The 23368-nt window shown below is 41.8% G+C and overlaps 1 non-coding gene across 1 annotated transcript; it reads left to right on the top strand.

Annotated features, from left to right (window-relative positions):
- The first annotated feature begins 22534 nt into the window (after positions 1-22534).
- On the top strand, positions 22535-22607 carry Trnar-acg (transfer RNA arginine (anticodon ACG)). Its single transcript has one exon. It is a non-coding gene; the product is annotated as a tRNA-Arg (tRNA).
- The last annotated feature ends 761 nt before the right edge of the window (positions 22608-23368 follow it).

The following is a 23368-nucleotide window of genomic DNA, read 5'->3' as shown; positions in this document are numbered from 1 at the left end:
TTTTAGTAAAATAAAACAAAGCAACGAAGTGCGAATTTTCCTGTATAGAAATATAGGAATGAATCATGCACGCGACTTCACAAATCATCAATCGTCGACTAATCTTACGCAAACATTGACTGCTTCCATTGATTACCAATTAATTCCACTCTCCTCTATAATCCCAGATGCAATGCATCTCGGTTTGCGTTATTCTGGCTGCAAGAGGACTGAACTCTTTCAAGGTTGTCCTTCTGGTCCACTTTTCAAGTGTGTTGAACTCGACGGAAAAGGGATTCCCGGAATTCTGTTCGTAAATAAGCGACGTGCAGATTTGGGCTGTTGTGGATATGTCATTCGGTGAGTTTGCACGAGAAGGTTCGACCGGAGATGGACGTAACGCAATCTGAGCCTGCCTGCATTTGATTGTACACGGACTGTTTGAAGTGTTTTTTTGTGTGTGTTACCGCATCAGTAGTGTGGCAGACTACGGACATCGACGAGCAGCAACAATCGGAGGCAGCAGCTATTCACCGATAAACAAAGTGCATCGAAGGAGAAAATAAACTTCTCCTCCTCCGGTGCTTCACTTCCTCCTAACTCTACACGCCTATGGTGAGGTCTTTGTTTTCCAGCCGACACCTTTATCAAGCTGCTGCTTCAGCCACGATAATGGTGTGAGAAGAAACAAGGCAAAGTTTTTCCAACCTTCGCCGCTGCTGCCACAGTGCCGATGATGTTATGGACAACTTGCGCAGCACCGCAGCGGAAAAGGGCCATGCTGAGCAGACCCAGTCTAACAAACGGGCAACTGCTAAGCAAGTGACTTTTAATTACAGTTAATTATTGCCTGCATCTTGGCTGGGAATCCATTAACGGGTGGCCACTCTACGACCGGAGCGAGCGGAACGGAGCGGCGGCCTACGTACGGCGGTTGCACGTGTATGTTTCATTGGTCATACTTGTACTCCATATCCAACCCATAGATGTGTGTGCTCGCATCGCATCGTCGTCACGCACAGATTGTCTCTATATTCCATTGCGGTTGTCTAAAAAAAACATGCACCGATCTAGGAGTGAAATGAACGATGCTTTCCGCGGTGTTTGCTGTTTTTCTATCCAACGCAACGGGCAGAAAGAGAAATAGACTACTTGATAGTCACAATTCATGCAAAAGATATGTATGTTACTCTTTTGCTTTTTAGTATTCAGTATAGAGCAATTTCACGCAGAACCTTGCCTCCGCAATTTCAATAAAACTCCCGTTTTCATTTTCATATGATAAATCGTTTTCGAAACTGATTTTTTTTTTAAGGTACGTTCAAAATCAGTCGTCATTTTTAGCAAAAAATTGTAACTTCATATAATCAGCAATGAATTTAATTTAATTTTTTAATAACTGGTTTTATACAATTTTTTGATTCTGAATCGCACATTAGAAACTTAAAATTGTTAGCATATCTTTTATCAAATCTAATCAAATGTTATACTAATGCAGCCAATTCTTGAAAGCATCCTCGAAAAGGAGAATTCATTAATTTAAAGTCAACACGAAACACGTGAGACCATTCCGCAATGAAACACAATTGACAATTGAAAACTCTCTAATATCCTATTCACTCGTGAAGAACCGTGTATTACATTATTTGCCTTAGTCTATTCTTAAAAGTATCACTTGGTACTTCGAAGTCAGATAATTCAAACACGTTATTGAAGATGTCAAAAATCGCCCTAAACGGTTTATTTTGTCCATAATCAGTGCGGTGAAACGCAGAAAATCACGTGGTCGTGGGTTTCTGAAGGGCACATTTAAATCGACTTCGGATAATACGTTTGAAGCATCTATTTCTCACACATTTTTCACAAAACAAAATTAGGTAAACATTTCGATATTTCTTTTCCAGCCTGCTGATTCCCAGCAGTCGACAACGGTCAGCATAGGATGGCAATTGGTGGGGGTTTTGCCATGGTGGAAACTCAATAATGAAACGCAGGAACATGGCCTGTATTGCTTCAATCCGTTCATTCCAAATTTCGGTATGGGGACTCCATGTTATGGTTGATGATTCCAGAATGGAGCGGACAAGTGACAAGTAGATACAATGATCCTCACAATAAAGCCAACGTTTCTATAAGTAGGGTATGTTGCTGCTTCGTCGTAATTGCCTATTCCCGTCCTATCCAACACAAATTAATAAAAATATCAGCGACTTTTATGGCACACAATGCAAAATTAGTTATTCCCTAATATTTTAGTTTGTTGCCGCTCATACGCGATCAATCAAAGTGAGCTGAGATCTATTTAAATGCTTTTTTCCATTAAAGAATTCCTAGCAGCCAAATTTCCAAGGTTTTTAGTGCGACGAAGAAGAAAATGTCGACTAATCGTTTCAATTTCCGTCATTCATAAAATTAAAATAACTTACGCAACGCATTGTTGTTATTCTGCAGCCGGAACAATTTACCTAACCTACAGAAATTTTGCAGAATAACATTTGTCATACTGTCCTACACTAATACATGCGCGCTAGCTTCGTAAATATTATTGTGATTTTTAGTTCGGACGATGAAAAATTTTGATGGACGGATTTTAAAACGGTACGACGAATTTAAGATATAAAGTCAGTTGCGCAATTTCAATTAAATGCTTTATTAATCGCTTTTTAGTGCATTCAAAGGGCACGGATCGGAAGGTAAGTCTGTTTGAGTCAAGTCAGCAGCAGAGCTTTTGGAGTATTCATTAAATCCACCTAAGAAATGATGAAAATTAGAGTGGCTTTCCTTACTACGACGAGAATTAGAAATAAACCCTACGTGAAGGATAACTATGTTCAAAGGAGGATTGAGAGTTTAGTGATACACCTAGGTCTTTAACTACTGTGACTCTTTCGAACATTTCTCCGGATACTGCATAGTTAGACAATATTGGGATTTTCTTACGTGTGAAAAAAATTCCAAAACGCTTCGATACACTAATAGTCAATAACGTTTCGTAAACACCAGTTAGTGAAAGAATTCAAGAATTGTGGCAGCTGAATGCAATTCATCATAGTTCTGATGACAGAAAATAACTTCAGATCATCAGCGTAAATCAGTTTACAGTCAGGTGGGATAATAAAGCACACGTCATTGAAGAATAAAGAGAAAATCAGCGGTCTCAGGTTACTCCCGTGCGGCACACCTGTGTGGCAGGTGGAAAATACCTGAGAACGATATGCGCACAGGTTCAATTTTAGCTACTGAACTGAAGTGATCGATACGATCGAACGCCGCTTTCGAATCAGTGTAAATAATGTTCACTTGCAAGCCGCGACCTCGACTTCATTACTGGAAACCTTGGAACGGCGGAGGTAATCTACGCCAGAATAAAAACGGAAACTAGGACGATTAGGCTACAAATCAATACATCAAACACCAAGTACAGCGGTTAGACAAAATGATCGAGACTGGCAAAATTTTGACGAAATTCAATCGGCTAGAACTTCTACGAAATAAGACATTTTTAGATGAAACCAATTGCATTCGACGGGGTAATTTTTCTAAAATATATCAAGATTCGCAGTAACTAGTAGATACCGGAGATATTTCTGGTAGTCCCGGAGTATACCAAGAAAATGATTTTTTTTGTCGCTTGTATCTTTTTCTTTCATGTTAATTTAATAATATTCTTACTTTGTCCCAAAACTAGACTTCATATCCAGTCGATTGGTGAAAAAAGAACGGAAATCCGTCGAGAAACAACTAAGTTACGGCCATGTCGGTGAAGTCAGTAGTTGTAACATCGACTGCTCTGACCATTTTAGAGAATGATAACCAAACCTTATCAATATTAACTCCTCTAAGGTCTACATCATTTTTAGCACCGCAAAATTCACTAAAATGGTCGTAACTTTTTTATCTTTCAATATTTTTTCACCAAATTTGGGAATTTTCCCGAAAATATTTTCTATTTTCATAATATCTTCAGATAATGGCTGTATGCCATACGGCCCCGGAGTTATTCCGGAGTTTCTTGGGGGACCGTGACATGGCTTTTTTAGATAAAGTTGCTAAATATTTAAAATTTGTCTGAAATCTGTTGATTTTTGACTTTTTTTGTAAAGTGCAGGAGCGGTTTGTGAGAAGAATGATAGACTGGATGAAACTGGGAAATTTCGATATGAGGCCAAAAATATATTGGGCCGTTCAATGGCAAGTGGGACTCCACAACCCACACTCTCTCTGTTGGTACCCGTGTGTTTTGACAATTGAACTATCGACGCACCCTTCTTTTAGATAGAAAAAAATTAGATATGAGACTATCGAATAGAAGGGTGCACCGATAGTTCAATTGTCAAAACACTCGGGTACCCCATTTCCCAGTTTGATCCAGTCTACCATTCTTCTCACCAAACGCTACTCCACTTTACAAAAAAAAAATCGGTACAGTTGTAAACGTGCCATCCTTACTTGCCGTTGGTCCTCATCATTCGATCACAACCGATGTCGTTATAACAGCAACTAAACGTTTGAAATGTTCTGCGAGTGCTGGCCCTGATGGAATTCCAGTCATTGTATTAAAGAACTGCATCCATGCTATTGTATTTGCAGCGCCACTTGCAGCAATCTTTGACTCTTCGTTGGCCACGAACCAAGTTGTTTGTACAGTTGTATTATTAGGGTTTTATTACAATCTTCTGATGGCGTACAAGACCAAAATTGGTCATAGAAACTGCCATAAAAGTACAATAAAACTCACATTGTTGCTTGGGTAGTATCTTCCCTAGCTGTTGGAAAAATTCTTTCGTCTTTTCCGGTTCACAAGAAGGGATGCAAGCGGCTGTTTCCAAATATCGAGGAATTGCAGCCTTATTGTATCCCTCATCGAAGGTCTTTAACACAAAAATGCTTGCCAGATCAACATGTTTTCGTCCCAAAGCGTTCAACTACCACTAACCTTATGGGTTTCACTTCTTTCGTTATTCGCCATATGGAGAATGGCTCACAAATACACCTAAAATTAAATAAAAAGAAGAAAACTTATCCAATTTAATTCTACTATGTATATTTCATTCACGACAGATACGTATTTCGCCTACGACTTGCAGGCTTCCTCAGTATCTGTGGTTGAAAACAAACACTGAGGAAGCCTGCAAGTCGTAGGCGAAATACGTATCTGTCTTGAATAAAATATACATAGTAGAATTAAATTGGATAAGTTTTCTTCTTTTTATTTAATTTTAGGCTTCGTATTCTACTAAGACGCTCCAAAAACTTCAGTCACAAATACACACTATTTACACTGATCTTTCGGCTGCACTTGATGAAATGGATCACGAAACCGCATTTGCAAAATTCGAGAAATTGGGAATTAGCGGTAGCTTGCACTCCTGGCTGCGTTAGCATCTGACGAGATGGAATATGTTTGTAAAGATAGGAGATTGTGCTTCGTCTTCGTTCCTAGTTAAGCCCGGAGTTCCACAAGGCAACCATCTTGGTCCGTTTCTTTTTATGCTATACATGAATAATGCAACGTCTTGAAAAAATCTTACGCTGATGACAGATTCCCAAATTTGATCGAAATCACTGATTTTCCATCCCTGGTTTGGAGAGCTAAGGCGTGCATCCCTAAGAAATTTTTGTACTTCCAGGTGAGACGATTTAACATGTTGCTAATCTATATGCGCCTTATGTTTCTAAGGATATCTTCTTCAAGGTTACAACATTGTCTAAATATTATTGGTTAAATGTTATTGTTGAACACAACAAAGGTCTCTGGCATATTTTGTTTGAAATAATACCTATACTTAGTTGTAAAATATAATAAATATAGCTTAGCACAACGTTTTCCATACAACGCGAAATCACTGCGTTTCCCTCGTCTATCGAGTTCAGATTGCTTGAAAATTATGCATCAGCAAGTGCACTATGGATGAAAGAGCTTGCTGCATGCCTTTCGAACTGACATCGGCGATATGTTTTACGCACTCTCTTCGTTAGCAATCAGTGTAACCAAAAATGATTTATTGCAGTTTCACTCGTTCATGTTGCATGCGTCTTCTGGTTTCACGTTCCCCCTCCCCGAAGACATACTGCTGATAGGAAAATTTACTCAATTTTTTTTTCGAATTATTATATAAAGGGAATGTTTCAAGTATCACTTTAAAATGTGGCTAGCAACTAGCTGATAATGCTTGACACTTCGAAACTAATTTCCACTGCATTTCCCCCAGCATGGCCAGCAACGATTGGCCGTTGAACCACTTTTTCCACTGCTCCGACTGATCGCGGCGATAGCCAGACGAATCTAGTGGCAAGATCAACTTACTTACCAACGATCAGGGCCGCTGAAGGTAAACAGGTTCCCGTTTACGTACATGAAAATGCATTATGAACTGATGAAAGGCAATGCACGTGTTATTCAGTTGGCTGGCCACGAATCGCAGCCGAGACTTGAAGGGTTCACGATTGTAACCGTAAGTCGGCGGAAAGAAGCTTAGAAGCCGCCGCAAAGCGTTTGGGAATGTCCTGCCGATTGTTACTGGCATCGAAAGTTTCCGAATTGCACGGTGTCGTGAACAAGTGGTTGCTGCTTCATCCACTCGGCAGAAAAGACGTATAAAACGTTGGATTGAAAGAGAGAATACCAAGCGAAAAACATTTGCATTATTAATGACGTAAAGTTGGCTCCGTTCGGTTGTCTTTTCCAACTCTCTCTTTCAACTTATTGGCCGATAGTATAGGGAGGAAAATTGGCGAAGGTAAACTGCCAGATGTCGTCGTTAGTCGATGGGACCCCTTCGAATAAAATGAGAAATTCATGAGGAAATCATGACTGGCGACGATGAAATTGCCAGCGAACAACGGTCCAGAACCAGGTGATTTTCTCGATGGCCGAACACAAAGGACCACCGCCCCGAAAGGAGTGAAATCCACCTGTTTCGTTACACTGTTGCAGCAAACAGATGGTTGATTGATCTGCAGCGTGAAAAAAATTTTTTTTTTCTCTCGATAGGATGTCACTTAGAGTGAGTGAAGCTGCATAAATGCTTTCATTTTTGTTTCACTTTTTTATAAGCTGTTGAAAATATCATAATAAACAATCGCTTCGCGATTTTCGATGAATCTACACTGAGACTTCAAATAATTAAATTAATACTTTCTACTTGAATGTAGTTGCAGTTCATTTTTCAATTAATTAGAAATAAGATAATTGCAAAAGCGTGATGCAATCTTAATTGCCATTACCTACTAGTGAATCCATACACTGAGGAATGTAGTAGTAAATTAGGAATAGAAATAGAAAGTTTAGCACGAACTAAGTACCAATCAATCAAATGCTCTAAGAATAGATTGTAACACCTAATAGGTACAACCAAGCACGCAACAAATTAAAACTTCACTGTATGAGATAATAGCGAAATAACACGACCTTTACATGTTAAAAAATAGAACAATTCAATTGTGCTCATAGTTTCCGATCTGATTTCCCGATTAGTGTACCGGGCTTCGGGCAACAAATCAATCATTCCGCACGCCCCGTACAGATCATCGGCTGTTCCGCAACGAAACGCATCCTTCCACCATTGGCCCTATAGGAACTAACTTTTAAGCCCGCAGGTAAGCTACTCTACTTAACCGGATCATCGGAGATGATCTGATTCGATGCCAACAATAAGCCCAAGCATCGCTGGCTGGCTGCAGTAGTGCAGCGAGGTACCGCAAACAAACCTACCGACAACAACGGGTCGGTTATATGACGCAATTACGAGACCTTCTCCCGTCGGCCCAGTCGAGTTCTTCTAGTATGAGTGTGCCTCTATCTTTGCCAGCAGATTCAAATCGACGACGCGACGGCCGGCCATACAAACCAACGAACGAACGAACGAACGAACGGACTACGGCCAGAGTGACTGTCGACCACGGTGGTGGTGCCGTATTCGATTGCTTCCTCGCTTCGACTCGTCTATATTATCGCTCAAGTTCGCATATTACCTGCCACCCCGCCCTCCACGTGCCCCTCAGCAGCCCAGCAAACCTCCGTACGCCAGCAAACGTTTGTTTAATGCTCTTTGCGGGTTGTTTTTCAGTGCTTTTGTTTTCCCATTTGCCATGCGCGGCTTGATTTTGCACTACCCGGTATCACCCGCGCACAGTGGGCTAATGGCTGGACAAAAGCCCCTAACCAAAGCAAACATAGGTAAACACGCTCGCTTCTGTCCAGGCACGTACAGCGATGATGTTTGCGTTCTTCGGTTTCGTTGTTTATCAAAACATCTTTGTGCTGGCAATTTGTTTTGAAAAATTATAGGAGTTTATTTTAAACAATGGGGACAGTTTGTTCTTGGACAATTTGTGCAAATTGTTGAAGGCAAGATGTATTAAGGATTTGTTCCTCCAAACACTGGTGACTAAAGTTCCAAAATCAACCACACTAATTTTCTTGGCCTTTTTTTAAAACTGCTGAAACCTTACCCGTTGACCGCTCGCTTTGACAAATTAGGTTACATTGAATCAAACAGCTTCGATAGCTTGTCTGGTGTTCCTCAAGGGAGTAACCTAATACCGCTGCTGTTCTCACTATATTTAATTATTTCTGCTTTATTATCCCGCCTGGCCTTAAACGCATTTAGGCAGATGATCTGAAACTATTTTCTTGCTAGATTCTTTCTCTAACTGTTGATTACACAATTTGCTAACTATTATTAGTTAGCAGAAGAACATTAGAAACTAAATGTTTTGTAATTTCTTTCACACGTACGAAAAAGGCTATATTATGCGACTACAGGCACCCTTTAAGCACCATTATTCGCATATCATAGCACACGCTAATAAAAATCTCGGCTTTATCATGAGAATTTCTAGAGAATTCACTGACCCATTCTGCTTGCGTTCTTTACACGTTTCACCCGTCCATCCCATTTTGGAGACTTCAGCTGTAATATGTAGCCCCTATACTGAAAAAGGAGCCACAGGAATGGTTATCTATAGTACCTATTTTGCACGACGGAACATTCGGAAGCACATCTGGAAACACTCTGAGACGAGGCCTGCTCTCAGATCGACCACGTTCTGGTTGATAGCCAGCACTTTTTCGATGTCGTAGACGTGCGGTCCTTCCGGGGACCAAACGTCGACTCTGATCACTATCTCGTAGTAAGCAAGACTTGCGCTCAGTTGTCCAACGTGTTCAAATCGAGACCAACGAGGAAGATACGACTGAACATTCGGCGGTTATCAGCGAAAGGAGTTGCTGAAGAGTACTCTCGGGAAACTGATGAGCGGATTGGTGAATAAGTTGAAGGGAACGTGGACGTGCAGAGGAACCACATCCACGTTGCGATCAATACTATAGCGCGAGAAGTATTAGGTACTAGTGCTGCTGCAGCCACTTCCAGTGAATGGTTCGACGCAAAGTGCCAACGAGTGACTGATGAGAAAAATCAAGGAAGAAGTCACATATTGGCTGCAACTGTGACAAGCCAGAGCAGAGATAGATATAGAGATGCTGGAGCTGCAGAAAAGAGACTTCACCGTCGTACGAAACACCAGCTCTAGTTTCGCATTGCATTGTTGAATGGTGAACAAGATGTAGCGGTCAACAGAAATAGAATAACGATTTAGGATGATGGACAAGGTGTGGGTGGACCCATCAACCCTGGACGAGGTTATAAAAGCAGCGAGAGAGTTGAAAAGCGGCAAAGCAGCCGGAAAGAATAGCATCCAGGCCGAACTTTTGAAAGTCGGGAACGAACGGCTGTATTGTGTAAACCATCAGGTTATTGTCGCAACATTCTGTTGCGGTGCACCTTCGTCAAGATTACTTTGGCACCGTAATCCGTTGCTAGCGCCAGTGAACCGGTGGGAGAAAACTGAATGGACAAACGTCACTCGGATAAAGTAAACAACTGATAGCATTTTTTGTGATCTATCTAAAAATCGAATCTAAAACTAAAACTTGCTTTAAAAGTGTTTCAATTTATATTTGCCTTGCCTCTAAAACTAGTATAAATGTTTTGTGGTGCAAACGATACGTTGATTGAAACAATCGTTGTTTCATAGAGAAAATAAGCCTACAGTACGGTCTGTGAATGAATAAGTACGGTCAGGATAGATTTAGCTAATAAAGCAGAATTGAGCTAATTACGAATAAGGAAGCTGGAAAAAGACACTAAACGTAAGTTCTATGAAAAGTCATTATTTCATTGTTCTATTATAATGAATTCAAACGTACCAAAACTTAAAATTATTGCACCTTTATAACAACTAATTATTTCTTATGTTATACGATAGGGATTTTTTAATAGCGTCATCAGTGGCTGTTAATAAATAAAGTTACGTTATTAAAGAACCGGAAAACTGTCTTTTGTTGCGTTCGCAACATTTTAAAAAATCCGTTTAATCGCGATCGGGGAAACTTTAAGATGCCGAAGGATAGTGCAAAAGGACCCCAACCGGGTGTGAGTTGTGGTCTGTGCAAAGACCCGGATAATAGTTCAATGGTGAGTTGTGATGAATGCAGTCGGTGGTTCCATTTTAAGTGTGTGGGTGTCGACGAAGGAATCCAAGATGTAGACTGGAGTTGCTCGTCGTGTGAAACGAAGCGTGCATCTCAATGCGCATCATCCCGTGTGGCATCTGTACAGGGTGGAGCAGGAAAAAAGTTGGTTGTTGATCAGGAACAGCAAAACGAACAACTTCGACAGTTTCAAAGGTTGATGGACCAAATGCAAGCTAGGTTCGAACAACAAAAGCATACGTATGAAGAGTTGCTGCGTAAGAAGGACCTTGAAATGGAAAATGCAATAAGTGATTTACACCGTCAGTATCTATTAAATCTGGAGATAAAAGAGCAGCAGATACGGGAGGAGTTGAATGTTCCCGCCATTGTACTTCCTAATGCTAATTCAACATCGTTAAGAACTGAAACTCGTGTCGCAGATGGTGTTTGTTCGGCAATTACACGGGTGGAAAAGCAGCTGCAGGATATGGCGAAAAAGCAGAATCTAGAAATAAAGCGGTTGGAAGAGCGATTGCAGGTGATGGAAATTGGCATGAGCAAATCTTCTCTTAGTGACGGCTTAAACTTCCGTGCAATCCCTTTCTCCGAAAACCAACGATCGGGTGAACAGTTTGTGAGCTCTCTTCATGAGCTCAGCAAAAGTCAACTTGCTGCGAGGCAAGCAGTAGCACAAGAACTTCCGATTTTCTCTGGTAATCCGGATGAGTGGCCGCTATTTATTGCCACTTACGAGAGTTCCACTAGAATATGTGGCTTCAGTGACGAAGAGAATTCACTTCGGCTTCAGCACAGCTTGAAAGGAAAAGCTCTTGAAGCGGTACGAAGTCGATTGCTATTCCCATCCGGTCTCGAAGGTGTTATTAAAACACTGCGCACATTATTTGGCCGACCAGAAGTGATCATCCATTCATTAGTATCGAAGATACGAGAAATGTTAGCACCGAAGACGGAGAAACTTGAAACTTTGATCGATTTCGGTGTTGCAGTGCAGAATATGTGTGCGACTATTGTTGCTTGCGGATTAAATGAACATCTATGTAACGTCGCGCTCCTCCAAGAGCTTGTGGAAAGATTGCCGCCGACTATCAAGCTCGACTGGGCAAGGCATCGGCAAACGCTAAACACGGTTACTCTTTCGGACTTTAGTAGCTGGCTTGGAACGCTGGTTGAAGCCGCCTGTGTGGTAACGGTTCCTTCATCATTCGGAGATTATAATGGTAGATCAGATAGGCGAAGTAGGGAAGGGGAAGCGTACGTACACCGTGAATCCAGTTCGGCCTCGTGCTCGTCAATGGCTTCTGATGCAACATCGAGGAAAAAGTGCTTAATATGCGACGAAGAATGTCGTAATCCCAGTTCATGTACAAGATTTCGAAACATGGATATCGGGGCCCGGTGGACAGCGGTTAAGACTAATAAGTTGTGTCGAAAATGTCTCTCAAAGCATTTCGGAGCATGTGTGGTGAGGGAAGCTTGTGGAAGAAATGGCTGCACTTATATGCATCACAAGTTGTTGCACGATGATTCAAGATACCCACGATACCTAAATTCTCAACCTTCAACGTCACAGGCAGACACTGAATCCCCTTATGGAAGCTGCAATGCTCATGTAAGTAACGTTGGTGGAGCATTGTTCAGATACATTCCGGTGCTGATTCACGGGCGCAAGAGCTCTGTTCGTACCTACGCCTTTTTGGATGAGGGCTCTTCAGTCACACTGATGGAACATGGTCTTTTGAAAGAGTTAGATCTTAGTGGAGAATCATATCCTCTATGCTTAGGATGGACAGCTGACCATCAGCGACAGGAAGTAGAATCAGTAAGACTTCCGTTGGAGATTTCTGGAATACACGACACGAAATCGTACTGGATTCCAAAGGTTCATACTGTTGAAAGTCTCGCTTTACCACGACAGTCTCTTGTGATGGATAAATTAGTAAGCCGGTATAATCATTTGAAAAACTTGTCAGTGAGTTCGTACCGCGATGTTCGGCCCAGATTGCTTATAGGGATAGATAATTGCCACTTAGGGCATCCGTTGTATAGCAGAGAAGGTGCAATACATGAGCCAATTGCTTCTAGAACTCGCCTAGGATGGACAATTTTCGGGCCTTGCTCACAATCTCTTCTGCCAATACCAAACTTCACAGCCCACCACAGCAATGAGCAATGCGGCATAGAGCTGCATAACACAATGCAAACTAACACGTTACACACTAACAGTGTTGGAATAGTGCGTTCGGCCAAACCGCTTCTTTCAAAAGATGATGAGCGAGCAGAACTCACACGTTCCCCGACCGATAAACTACTAAGGAATAAGTTAGCCGAGATTAAACTAACTACAAACGCACGACTATTGACTAAATCGCCCCTAGTTGATGAGTTGTTCTCGTCGCACACTCCGAATTATTGCCTTCTCGGATCTTCAATCGGCTCTAAACCCCCGATCGCGTTCGGCGATAGTAAATATGCATTGAAGTGGACTTGGAAAATGGTGCAGGTCTATGCAAACAGGTTTTGGAAGCGCTGGAGAGGAGAATACTTGCCAATGCTGACTCAGAGGACAAAGTGGTTCGCCATGGATAAACCAACTATCGAAGGAGTTGCCATAGTGGACGAGATGCTGCCGGGGAATAGCTGGTTAAAAGGAGGAGTAAGTCTTGCGATTCACTCCAAAGACAAGTTCGACGCGCTGTCGAAGTTTCTGAGAGGCCTGCGGTTAAACTCATAGTGTTGGACGTCGGTGCAGGTGTAAGTACGTCGGATCAATGACCTCGAAGTACTGGGGGGAGTGTCGCAACATTCTGTTGCGGTGCACCTTCGTCAAGATTACTTTGGCACCGTAATCCGTTGCTAGCGCCAGTGAACCGGTGGGAGAAAACTGAATGGACAAACGTCACTCGGATAAAGTAAACAACTGATAGCATTTTTTGTGATCTATCTAAAAATCGAATCTAAAACTAAAACTTGCTTTAAAAGTGTTTCAATTTATATTTGCCTTGCCTCTAAAACTAGTATAAATGTTTTGTGGTGCAAACGATACGTTGATTGAAACAATCGTTGTTTCATAGAGAAAATAAGCCTACAGTACGGTCTGTGAATGAATAAGTACGGTCAGGATAGATTTAGCTAATAAAGCAGAATTGAGCTAATTACGAATAAGGAAGCTGGAAAAAGACACTAAACGTAAGTTCTATGAAAAGTCATTATTTCATTGTTCTATTATAATGAATTCAAACGTACCAAAACTTAAAATTATTGCACCTTTATAACAACTAATTATTTCTTATGTTATACGATAGGGATTTTTTAATAGCGTCATCAGTGGCTGTTAATAAATAAAGTTACGTTATTAAAGAACCGGAAAACTGTCTTTTGTTGCGTTCGCAACAGGTTATACTAAAGATATGGGCTGAGGAGGAACCATCACGGACTGGTTGGAAGCCTATTTACAAAAAGCTTCATCGACTCGAATCCAGCAATTATCGAGGCATTACTACTTACTTACACGACAGAACGTGGAAAGACACAAACAGAAGAAGATGCAGCGAAACCACATCTTTCGGGAGAAAAACCGCTACCTGGAAGAGCAGGAATATGCAGAGTTGGAGCGGCTGCATCGTTCTCAGGAAACGCGGAAGTTCTACGAGAAACTGAACGGATCCCGCAAAGGCTTTGTGCCGCGAGCCGAAATGTGTCGGGATAAGACTGGCAGTATTCTGACGGACGATCGTGAGGTGACGGATAGGTGGAAGCAGCACTTCGACGAACACCTGAATGGCGCCCAGGCAGAGAACCATGGCGGCAGGGAAAGCGATTTCGACGGTGCAGCAAACGGGGAAGAGGTGCCAGCCCCAACGATAGGCGAAGTTAAGGAGGCCATCATGCAGCTAAAGAACAACAAGACAGTTGGAAAAGATGGCATCGGAGCGGAGCTTATTAAAATGGGACCAGAAAAGCTGGCCGTTTGCCTGCACCGACTAATTGTTCGAATTTGGGATACGGAACAGCTACCGGAGGAGTGGTAAGATGGGGTTATCTGCCCGATCTATAAAAAGGGCGACAAGTTGGACTGTGAGAACTATCGAGCGATCACCGTTCTCAATGCCGCTTATAAAGTGCTGTCCCAAATCACTTTCCGCCGTCTATCACCAATTGGGAATAGATTTGTGGGATCTTATCAAGCCGGCTTCGTCGAAGGTCGGTCTACTACGGATCAAATATTTACACTGCGGCAAATCCTTCAAAAGGGCCGTGGATACAGAGTTCCCACGCATCATTTATTCGTTGACTTCAAAGCCGCATATGATACCATCGACCGGAAAGAGCTATGGAAAATCATGGACGAGAACAGCTGCCCCAGGAAGCTCATCAAACTGATTAAATCTACGATGGATGGTACACAGTGCTGTGTTCGGATTTCGGGTGGATTGTCAAGTTCATTCGAATCACACAGAGGGCTTCGTCAAGGTGATGGTCTTTCATGCCTGCTGTTCAACATGGCGCTACAAGGTGTTATGAACGGAGCGGATATCAACACGCGGGGCACGATATTCAACAAATCTAGTCAATTCGTCTGCTTTGCCGATGACATGGATATTATCGGCAGAACATCTGTGGCGGTGGCTGAACAGTACACCAGACTAAAGCGCGAAGCAGAAAAGATTGGGTTAAAGGTAAATACGTCTAAAACAAAGTACATGCTGGCCAGCGGAACCGAGGCCGAACGACACCGCTTGGGCAGTAGTATATTGATCGACGGCGATGAGTTTGAGGTAGTCGATGAATTTGTCTACCTTGGCTCACTGGTAACGGCGAACAATGATACCAGCCGTGAGATTCGGAGGCGTATGATCAGCGGAAGTCGTGCTTACTATGGGCTCCACAAGCAATTGCGGTCGAGCAGACTAAGTCCCCGTACAAAGTGCACCCTGTACAAGACGCTTATTAGACCGGTTGTTCTCTAGGGGCATGAAACATGGACAATGCTCACGGAGGACCTGCGAGTGCTCGGAGTTTTCGAACGACGAGTACTAAGAACGATCTTCGGCGGCATACAGGAAAACGGAGTATGGAGGCGGAGGATGAACCATGAACTCGCACAGCTCTATGGCGAACCCAGTATCCAGAAGGTGGCTAAAGCTGGACGGATACGATGGGCAGGGCATGTTGCAAGAATGCCGGACAACTACCCTGCAAAGATGGTGTTCGCCTCAAATCCGGTAGGAACAAGACGACCAGGAGCGCAGCGAGCAAGATGGTTAGACCAGGTGGAGCGAGATCTGGCGGAGAGTACTCGGTGTTCGAGGAATTGGAGAGCGGTAGCCCTCAACCGAGTTACATGGAGAAACTTTGTTCAACGGGCTTTGTCTTAGGACAGCAAGCCACCTAAACAAACAACTACTTACTTTAGCAGATAGCAGCCGAGAGCCGGGGTGCCTCTTGCCGTATCAAGAATTCCTCTCCATCGTATTCGGTTCTGGGCAACTCGTTGCCAATTCGTTGCGCGTCTCGACACACGCAGTTCGGCTTCAACCTGGTCGAGCCATCTAGCACGTTGGGCCCCTCTATTCCTGGTGCCGGTGGGGTTCTTGAAGAGAACGGATTTTACTGCACAGTCATACGGCATCCTTGCGATGTAGCCGGCCCACCGTAGTCTCTCAACCTTCGCCAGGTTTACGATGGGAACCTCTCCAAGCAGTGCCTGTAGCTCGTGATTCATACGCCTCCGCCACCATCCGCTTTCCGTTTGTACTCCGCCAAAAATAGTCCGCAACACCTTCCGTTCAAAGACGGTTAGTGCACGTATGTCTTCCGTAAGCAAAGTTACTGTCTCAAGTCCGTAGAGGACTACCGGTCTTATTAGCGTTTTGTACATCGTCAGCTTTGTGCGGCGGTGTATGCTTCCAGATCGAAGCATCTTGTGGAGGGAAAAGTAGGCTCGATTTCCAGTTTGAATGCGTCGTTGAATCTCCTTACTAGTATTATTGTCGGCGGTGACCAGAGATCTCAAATATACGAACTCATCAACCAATTCCAGTTCAGCGCCGTCAATAGTCAATAGTCAATAGTCCGTGAGAGGCAAACGTTGCTTTCTCTGGAGCCTTTTCCTACCATATATTTGGTTTCCGACGTATTGATTTGTAACCCTTTCCTCCTAGCCTCCGTTTTTAGTCTGGCGTAGATTGCCTATGCCGTCTCAAGGTTCCTGGTAATGATGTCGAGGTCGTCTGCAAAGGCTAGGAATTGGTTACTTTTGCTGAAGATCGTTCCTCTCGATCCGATGCCCACTCACCGGATCACACCTTCAATAGCGATATTGAATAACATACAGGACGGCCCATCTCTTTGCCGCAACCCTCTGCAGGATTCGAAAGGACGAGCAAAACGCGCACGTAGCACATCACTCGCCCCAGAGTAGCTTTGATCAGCCGCGTCAGTTTGTCCGAAAAACCGTACTCGTGCATTATCTGCCATAGCTGTTCTCGTTCAACTGTATCGTATGCGGCCCTGAAATCCACGAAAATATGATGCGTGGGCACGTTGTTCTCTCGACATTTTTGGAGGATTTGTCGGAGAGTATAAATTTGATCCGTAGTATCACGGGCCCCCATAAAGCCCGCCTGATACTGCCCTACAAATTCTCTTGCTATTGGGGATAGACGACGCAACAAAATCAGGGAGAGCACCGTGTAACTGGCGTTGAGCAACGTATGCCGCGGTAACTAGAGCAATCTAGCCGGTCGCCCTTTTTGTAGATGGAACAGACTACAACTTCCATCCACTCATCTGGTAATTTCTCCTCCTCCCAAATCCTTGGGTTCGAATCTGACATTAATCAATATGAAACATAACCTGTGGATCGTGCAGCCTAGCAAAATGAAACGAACTACGAACCTAAAAAGCGTGCTTCAAATGACCTTGTTGTCATCTAATGCTCTTTCCCTGTCACATTTTGTCTAAATCTAAAGCCAGGTGTCCGGTATATTTTTTTTTCTTTCGACATCGCGTTGCAGTGCTCTAATTTTATTAATTCTCCTAGGAATATCGCATCTTGGGACGATTTGACGATCGTTGATGTTATTGTTTTGTCCGTCAGTGTATTTTGAGTTTGGTTGGGTTTCAATGAGCATCAGATAAGTTGAATGGTAACCTGATAGAACGAATCCAGCCTGAAAATAGCGCCGGTAAATGTATGCCGGTTGTTTTGGTGCAGTTCAGAAAACCCCTTTATATTATACACATCGTATAAACAAACTCCTTGAAACATTTTTTGGATATATAAATCTCTAGTGCTTGGCATATATGTATTAACCGAAAAACTCATGCTCTACGTAAACTTGTAGACAAGTTGCCTGTTGCGGAAATTTAAGCAAATTGCAGCTCCCATGTAATGCTTTGAAGTTTTTTCCTTTCTTTCTTTCTTTTGCTAAGAGTTGTAGCTTCTTTCGTGTTCGCAAAGAAATGGGTAAAATGTTTCTAGTATTCTTCTTTCATATGGGATTAAATAGTACCGAAGATTGTTTGAAGAAGAGTCTGAAAAAATCTGGGGAAAGGTACTCAGTCACAGCTATATTATTGCTCTTTATCAACTAATAATGATTAAACCTTCTAAAACTGAAATATTCGATTCGTTTTAATAAGTTGGTCCCTGACAGAAGATACCCGATTTTTTTTCATTTACACTTTCTGTGTAAGGGCACAGCACACTGGTCCAGAACCTTTTTTGGTGCGCATTAGCTTTGAGCGGGAAAACTTGGTTTCAGGTTTGTGGAACCTTTGGAAGAGTTTCTTAAAATTAAAAGTTTTATCGTACAGCGGAATTCAAATTTTGATTAATCCCCCTAAAAGTGCCATAACAATTTTATTTTTCTTCAGCTTCAATATAACACATTGATGTGTTCTGCAAAGTTTTACAGGATATTATCATAAGAAATTTTGCTGAAGGCAGTTACCTTCTATCTCTTCAGCAAAGGTAGAAAAATCCTATTTCCCACAAATTTTAAATGATGATGATGATGATGGTCCCACCTCATACCCCTACAACGGTTTGAGCGGGACGATTTATCTAATTAAAATATTTATGATATAACAATGTAGCCAGGTGATAAAAACAAATAGCAAACTGGCTTCTAATACAGACATATCAAACTTTCAAGTGAATATCAAAATTTCAAAAAATGTCCAAGGCTAGTCCAAAACGTTTCCAACCCGAAAATTATCTGGACTTGATTAGGAATCGAACCTAATATTTTGAGCTACAGCTGGTCAAAATTGGTTCTAGATAACGATCTAGAACTACGAGGGAGATCCTGCAGTCTTTTGGTACTCGGTACCGCCGTGAGCGATGGTATACGAGTTCCAAAGTCCACAAGCGAACCCAAGCCTGTCCAGCTGCTGCTCCGAACCCTTTGTTCAGGACTTTAACCTGATCATTCAATTTCAAGATTATCTATGTCTGTTCTCGCGCGCGTGGCTGAAACATGTGTAGTCTTCTCTATACTTTTTTAAATTAATAATAATAACAATTTTAAATCCATCATCTTCAGTGAACATGATAACTTAATATATCCAAAAAATTTACAAAAATTAAAAAAATATACAATCTTCTTGAATCAATACAAAAAATAAATCAAATTACGTCTATAAAGTAGCTTTAATGTGTAAAATGTATAGCCTTTTGAATTCTGCCATTGTTGCTGCACGTTTTATTTGTCGCAGCATCGAATTAAAAAAGTTAATTCCTTTGTACAACAGAGAGTTCTGTGATCTTCCAAACAAAAAATGTGGTGTTCTCGCATCTTCCGCGTTTCTAGTGTTGTACGTATGCAAATCACTTCCCCTTTCAATTCGATCACACAAATATCGAGGCAGCATTCCATTAAGAATTTTATAAAAAAAACACCATTGTCAAAAAATAAACTCTTTGCTTCACAGAAAGCCATTGCAATGCGTCCAGCATAATATGTGAGGAAGTGTATCTATTACATCTTAAAATTAATCGCATAACTTTATTTTGTAAGCGCTGCAACTTCAATATTTGTGTTTCGTTTGCAAGGAACAAGATGGATGAACAAAAATCTATATGCGGTGAAATGATTGACTTATATAAAAGAATTTTACTACTACTTGTCAATTCATTTTTTAAGCGGCACAAAACACCGTACTTTTTCGCCATTTTCTTGATGACATTATCGATGTGAGACTTAAAATTTAACTTGTCGTCAATGTTTACTCCAAGATACTTTAGTTCATTTACGCGATCAATTGCCTCACCATCAATTACAACGTTTACGTCTGGTCTGGAGTTGGCTGAAATAATCATATATTTTGTCTTGGTAATGTTGAGTTTAAGCTGTTTAAACTTCAACCAATCCGAAAGATAATGTAAATCTTGGTTGAGAAGTGCTACAATTTCATTGGGATCCTTAGCCGCAATGAATAGAACAGTGTCGTCAGCAAATAAATTCATGTCACAGAACCGTAAAACTCGTTTCATGTCATTTATATACATGATAAACAAAAGAGGCCCTAATACACTTCCTTGCGGTACACCCAGTGTGTTAGCAAGGGAATCAGAATTCAAATTTTCAAAGCGAGTCTTCTGAGTTCTACCACATAAATAGCTTTCAAACCATTTATATGCTATCCCTGCAATATCAAATCGCTTCAAAGTTTGTAACAATATGGGCCTAGAAATTGTTTCGAAAGCGCGTTTTAGATCCAAAAATACAGCAAGAATAGTTTCTTTAGCTTCGATTTTGTCTTTCCATTATGCTAGTAGCAGATTTAATGCAGTTTCGCAAGAGTGTCCCTCTCGATACCCTGATTGCTCTGGAATTAACAAATGATGACTGTTTTAATAATTCATTAGCTGGCCTTTGACAACAAGTTCTAGGATTTTCTCTAATGTGTGCAATATGTTAATAGGACGGTACTCTTCGGCTTTATCCTTTCCATTAATTTTGGGAATAGGAATCACAAGCAATTCTTTCCAAACTTTAGGCACGTGCCCAGTTTGCAACGATTCATTAACAAGATCCAGCAAGTCGCGTCCGATGACATGAAAGCAATCTTGTATTACTTTTGCGTTGACATTGTCGATACCAGCCGATTTCTCTAAAGAAAAACAAATATCCTATGAATGAATGAAAAATCGTTAAAAACAGTTTTTCTATTTTAGCTGTTTTCGTAGTTGCTGTATGACTTTTTCCTGTTTTACAAAGTTGTACAAATAGTAAAAATAGACAACACTGCTGAACATAGCATAAGTCTATCTTTGCTTTTTATGAACTATAGAACTTTTACTAAAAAACCGAATCACCGAATTACTCGAAAGAAGGCATCATTTTATTCAAAAACTCTCCCCAGAGAATCAGAATAGTTTCAAGCAGGCTGAAAAGTTTTATAAATCATGTTTAAAAGCGCAAAAGTTAAACAAAATATGCAGGCTGACAAAATCGGGATAAAAAGCTGATAAAATCGGGGGTAGTTAAAATCGGGAGCTGACAAAATCGGAACATTACTGTATATCAAAAGGAAAAGATACAGTTTCGTTCATGTTCAGTTAAAATTCTGTAAACTACTCATGAAGAAAGAACAGTATTACTGCTGTGAAGTTTTTCATTATGTAGAACATAGACTTTTCTTTGAAGTCTCTCATCACTGTAGAAAATTTTGTGAATAATTTGTTTCATTTGATATTTGTTCTGTAGATATTACAGGAAAAAAATTACGTAGTTTGTACATTAAATTTTGTCCACCAAACACGCTCTTCTGCCGCACTGTGCTCGGCAGTGGCAGCACCGATCGGCTGATCGGTTGAATGTTTGTGCGCTCGTCGGCAACTATGCGAGTCGCTGTCATCGTCATCGCATCGGACGGAGGCCCTTGATGGCGAACGGAGAGAACGGCTCAACAACAAGCGCCGCGCGTCGATCGGCTCGGCTGGGCTGGCTGGCTGGCTGGCTGCCTGCCTATAGTGCCTACAGCCGCTAGCTCGACTCGCGCTCGTGGTGCCTGCAGTTGTCCGTCGCTGCGATGCAGTCGGCGCTAGCGTCTGTGCGGTGGCTCACGGTTGAAAGAGTATTGACCTACATAAAACGGCTGCAGTTGAAGATTTCGTAACGTGCTTCGGTGCGCGTTTCTCTGCGCCACAGCCAAAGAAACTGCGAACCTGTGGCTAAGTAGAATATGGTGCTGGCAAAACCGCTTCTAAGCTGCCACGTTCATGCGACGGCGACGGGGACCTTGAATCGCGAGAGGCTTCCTTCCGAGAATTGTCTGCCGAACGTGCCGAACAATATCGTCTTGTCTCGACTTGGCACAGACAGCGCTCAGAGCGCTGCTGCAGCACTGAAGAATTATGTGATCAACGCAAATGTGTTCTGGTGGTCGGTTTCATTGTCGTAGTGAACAGACAAAAACTATTTGACGTAAATTTCGATACACAAAAAAAAAATGTTCTTCAGTCAAATAACCTTTCATGAACCCTCCTAAGGAACGAAACCAGACCAACGTGAATTCGGTCGTTTCCCTTTCCCCCTATAAAGATTGATGTAAGTTTGTCGTATGATTTGCTAAATATTATCCACATTATGCTCGCCTTCGCCGACACAGACTTCCCTCTTTTTGTTTCGATGCAGGTTGGCTTCGATTCGACTGTTCGCTGAAGGCTTTTGAGTTTTCAATTTTTCATTCCCATTTTCTCTCGATCGTTTATACACCCTGCATCGATACGGACTGTGACTTCACAGTACATAAACAAAACCTGCAAAAGGTGGTTGGCTTCGGTGATCAGCAGCTTTTGCCCCTCTACCTTTCCACTTTTCCCCTCCGTCTATCAGCCGACCTACCTCTACTTGTTGTTACCTGTTTCACTGTAATTGGGGTGCTTGCTGCTGCTGATTGCTTGCTGTTTACTGCATCTGTTATCCACACGCTCGCTGGCTGAGCTCACTTCACTCAGTCGACGAACGCAGTCGCCGCAAGGACTGCGCAGATCGGGTGCGCACAGGCGCATACAATGTTACGGGAAGTGCTCACATCATCGAAGGTCCTGTGGCGCAATGGATAACGCGTCTGACTACGGATCAGAAGATTCCAGGTTCGACTCCTGGCAGGATCGGTGGAAACGATTATTTTTGCCGTAATTGAGTTCTTTTCCGATTAGTGGACAGAAATAATTGCCAATAACCCCAAAAATAATGAAACTGTAATTTATAGAATACCGCTTGTTTTTGAACGAAACGAAATTAGTCATATAACAGTTAGCTCAACTGTTTTATAATAAGTGTGTAACTAGGGTAAATCTATTCCTGGTTAAAAGAGAACTTTAACGATTAGGAATTGCATTTTATTAGAGTTTTCAAACACGAACAGCACACATTTGGAAATACATAACAAATTTTACCACCAGTGCTTTTCACGGATAGAATGAAAGTTGAATGATTCATGTTATGATTCTAACCATTCGGCCCATATTGGATTCAGCTTGGTACAATAACTGTAAACATGACTCATGCGGTAAAACGCCAAAGGATTGAACATTCATACTGCTGCTTATCTATTTAGTTCGTTGTTTTGAATGACGCATTCATTAACTGGATCAACTGGAACATAACAGCTTTCAGTAAAATGCTGATACGCATTCTGTTTATAACACTATCCTGCATTACTCGATGTGCTCGGATCAATTTTATGTTGCGTGTTATGTATTGTTAAGTTTATTTACATACTACTCATAAAATTGCAAGTTAATGAGCTTGCCCCAGCAACAATGTGAGTTTTATTGTACTCTTATGGCGGCTTTCAGGACCAATTTTGGTCTTAAGCATCATCATAAGAGTGTAATAAAACCCAAATTGTTTCTTGGGTATATTGTTTGTT

The sequence above is a fragment of the Sabethes cyaneus genome, chromosome 3, assembly GCF_943734655.1.
Source record: "Sabethes cyaneus chromosome 3, idSabCyanKW18_F2, whole genome shotgun sequence".
In the NCBI taxonomy this organism is placed as follows: Eukaryota; Metazoa; Arthropoda; class Insecta; order Diptera; family Culicidae; genus Sabethes; species Sabethes cyaneus.
Note: the sequence above shows the minus strand (reverse complement) of the source record. Positions and strands in the feature narration are given on the sequence as shown.